The sequence below is a fragment of the Rhinopithecus bieti genome, unplaced genomic scaffold (genome assembly GCF_001698545.2).
Source record: "Rhinopithecus bieti isolate Rb0 unplaced genomic scaffold, ASM169854v2 scaffold_13900, whole genome shotgun sequence".
Lineage (NCBI taxonomy): Eukaryota > Metazoa > Chordata > Mammalia > Primates > Cercopithecidae > Rhinopithecus > Rhinopithecus bieti.
Window position 1 is genome coordinate 1,194,133 of NW_016808376.1, and position 4,402 is coordinate 1,198,534.

A 4,402-nucleotide genomic window follows, 5' to 3' on the forward strand; every position below is an offset into this window, starting at 1 on the left:
TTTTTGATGGGGTTGTTTGTTTTTTTCTTGTAAATTTGTTTAAGTTCTTTGTAGATTCTCAATATTAGCCCTTAGTCAGATGCATAAATTGCAAACATTTTATCCCTTTCTGTAGGTTGCCTGTTCACTCTGATGATAGTTTCTTTTGCCGTGCAGAAGCTCTTTAGTTTAATTAGATCCCATTTGTCAATTTTGGCTTCTGTTGCCATTGCTTTTGGTGTTTTAGGGATGAAGTCTTTGCTCATGCCTATGTCCTGAATGGTATTGCCTAGGTTTTCTTCTAGGGTTTTTCTGGTTTTAGGTTTCATCTTTAAGTCTTTAATCCACCTTGATTTAATTTTTGTATAAGGTGTAAGGAAGGGATCCAGTTTCAGCTTTCAACATATAGCTAGCCAGTTTTCTCAGCACCATTTATTAAATAGGGAATCCTTTCCTCATTTCTTGTTTTTGTCAGGTTTGTCAGAGATCAGATGGTTGTAGATGTGTGGTGCTATTTCTGAGGCCTCTGTTCTGTTCCATTTGTCTATATGTCTGTTTTGGTACCAGTGCCATGCTGTTTTGCTTGCTGTAGCCTTGTAAGTACAGTTTGAAGTCAGGTGGTGTGATGCCTCCAGCTTTGTTCTTTTTGCTTATGATTGTCTTGGCTATACAGGCTCTTTTTTGGTTCCATATGAAATTTAAAGTAATTTTTTCTAATTTTGTGAAGAAAGTCAATTGTGGCTTGATGGGAATAGCATTGAATCTATAAATTACTTTGGGCACTATGGCCATTTTCACAATATTGATTTTTCCTATCCATGAGCATGGAATACTTTTCCATTTGTTTGTGTTCTCTCTTATTCCCTTGAGCAGTGATTTATAGTTCTTATTTTAAAGTCCTGTCTGATAATCTCAGTGGTCAGATTTTTAGTAGTTAATTCACTTCCATTGAATGTAATAATTGATATGAGCGAATTTACATCTGATCTTTGTCATTTTTTCGTATTTTTAGTAGAGACTGTGTTTAGCCATGTTGGCCAGGCTAGTCTTGAACTCCTGACTTGAGGTGATCCACCTGCCTCAGCCTCCCAAAGTACTGGGATTACAGGTGTGAGCCACCGCACCTGCTGTATATGTGATATTCTAAATCTTTTGTTTTCACTTCAACTGTGTTCATATGACCTTCACTTGGGGTAGGTTCTGTGTCAGTAATTCTGTTTCCATTTATACAGCACAGACAGAGTAGATTAGCATAATTTTTAAGGGCCCTAGGATTTTCAGAATGGTAAATGAACACTGGCTTCCACCTAAAGTAACAAGCTGCATTAACCCCTAACAAGAGAGTCAGCCTGCCCTCTGAAGCATTTTAGCCAAGTTTTGACTTCTCCTCTCTAGCTATGAAAGTCCTAGGTAGCACCAGTTTCCAATAGAAGGCTGTTTCATCTATATCGAATACCTATTGTCAGTCCAGCCACCTTATCTTAGCTAGATCTCCCAAACAGCTTGCTGCAGCTTCTGTAACAACACTCACTCCTTCACCTTGCACTTTTATGGTATGGAGATGGCTTCTTTCCTTCATCCTCATGAATCAAACTTTGCCAGCCTCTAATTTACCTTCTGTAGCCTCCTCACCTCTCTCAGCCTTCACAGAATTGAAGAGAGTCAGGGTGTTGCTCTGGATTAGGCTTTGGTTTCAGGGAATGCTGTGGCTGCTTTGTTCTTTTATCCAGACCACTGAAACTTTCTCCATGTCACCAATAAGCCTGCTTTGCTTTTTTATCATTCATGTGTTCACAAGAGCAGCACTTTTAATTTTCTTTAAAACTTGTTTACATTTACAATTTGGCTGTTTTCTGCAAGAAGCCTAGCTTTCAGCCTATCTCAGCTTTCAACATGCCTTCCTCACTGAACTTAACCATTTCTAGTATTTGATTTAAAGTGAGAGACATGTGAGTTTTCCTTTCCCTTGGACACTTAGAGATTGTTGTAGGGTTATTAATTTGCCTAATTTTAATATTGTTGTGTCTCAAGGAACAGGCAGGCCCCAGGTGGCGGGGAGAGAGAGAGAGAGAGACAGAGAGAGAGAGAGAGAAAGAGAGATAGGGGAAAGGCTGATGGTGGAGCTGTCAAAACACACACATTTATTGATTAAGTTCACTGTCTGTTATGGGCATTGTCTGTGGCACCCCAAAATAATGACAATAGTAACATCAAAGATTGCTGATTACAGACCACCATATTGAAAAATGAAATAATAATAATGAAAAAGTTTGAAATATTGTAAGAATTACCAAAATGGGATCAGAGATATGAAGTGAAAACACGCTGTTGAAAACATGGTGCCCACAGATGTGCTCAATGCAGGGTTCCTACAAATCTTCAGTTTGTAAAACATGCAACATCTATGAAGTACAATAAAGCAAAGTACAATAAAATGAGGTATAGCTGTATGTAGCTTACATACACAGTAACAATGCATTTCTATTACTTTACTTCTAAAATAGACTTACACACAGAGTCACTGGCACAGAGCCACTGTCAAAATGTTTATACCTTTCTTACAGAGGCAGAGAATTTATCAAATGGCAGATAGAAAATTAGAGCTCCAAAAAATCCAAATGAACAGTCACAAAAGTTGACTGAGAAGAACATGCTCAGTTACTTTTCAGAAGTTTCATATCCCATAAATAATATGTCTTTTCAAAGAACCCAGGAGGGTCAGATAGAGAGGATTAGGGATGTCATCCTAGTGAACAGTCATCCACATGAACACACAAAGCCAGTGGAAAGGGTCGTCCCCCTAACTAGTCTAATTAAGCTTAGGTATCCCCTCAAGCCTAATTTTCTGGGATAAACCCAATTTTATCATTACATGTATCAATATACTGTTGGCTTTTGTTAGTTTACATATCTTTAGAATTTTTAAGTAGTCATATTTGAAACGAATCTATATTGTTTTATTATTTACCTTATGTGGTTTTGTAATCTGTAAAAGTCTAATTCCCTTAGTGGGAGACACTTGTCCTCTTTTATTTTAAATTTTGAAAAGTCTAAATACGATGAAGAAATTACACTCTTTTGTTAACTATTATACTGCTCTACAAAATTATCTGGGCCTGAAATTTATTTATGAGACACATTTTATTTTATTCATTTTCTTTAATCATTTCTAGTTTTTTATTAAAGTGAGAGGCATGTGACTCTTCCTTTCCCTTGAATACACAGAGACTGTTGTAAGGTTATTAATTTGCCTCATTTTAATATCATTGTGTCTCAGGGAATAGGGAGGCCCCAGGAGAGAGAGAGAGAGAGAGAGAGAGAGAGAGGATGTGGGAAAGGCTGATGGTGCAGCTGTCAAAACGCACACATTTGTTAAATTCACTGTCTTTTATGGGCATTGTTTGTGGCACCCCAAAGTAATGACTGCTCATTATAATGTATATAATGAGTTATATACATTTTCAATGATTGCTTATACAAATATTTTTATTCTTTCACCCAAGTTCCTACAGAAGCTCTCACCTAAATATTCAGAGAAACAGACAAATTCAAGGTCACAGCTGAGATCTGCTGACCTGGGACAGATTTCACTGCACCCACAAACAGGTAGCAACACTAAGATGACAGTTTTGACGAATTAAGGCAAGCTGACTGTGAACTAGTAAGAGGGAGAAGCCCCTGGCAGGACAAGGTCATAGGAAGATTCCACACTTTCATAGGTTTTATTTTGAGCAACTCAACCAGGTTCTAATGGTAAAGATACAAGAAAGTTTCTTTCATGGATCTGGCAGGAGAGGAGAAGAATAGTCACTGTGGTTATGCCCCAAGCATTCTCCATAGCAAAGACCTATTCTCCAGGGGAAAAGATATAGGAAAGGCTTATCCCAGGAAGTAAGGAATAAGGGCGACCCCATTCCTGCCCCAAAAGTTATAGCAATGAAATAACACCTGTGAAGGTCATAACCAAGAGACAGACGGAATCATAGGAATACAGAATACTTTCCCTCCTTCACACCTGACCAACACATCACTAAGGCTTCAGTATGATCATAACGGATTACAGGTGAAAAAGCTGGAAGACGGGAACATAAAGACACAGAGGAAACTGAAGCCTTTGGCACCTAGAGCTCCAGCACACATCCTACACAGCCTAAATCCTAGAAATTAACATAAACTTTCACGTTAAAGGACGGCTTACCTTCATTACAAAAACATGACACATCATGTCCAATTTGTAACAAGAAATTACAGCACTTGTTAGAAACGAGAAGGAAAAAATACAATCTAAAGTCATAAAACAAGTATCAGAACCAGACACAGGTAAGACACAGATAATGGAAATATGAGAGAGGGCATTTGAAATAATTACGATTAATATAATAAGGCTAATAGAAAAAGTAGACAACAAGGATGAACAATGGGT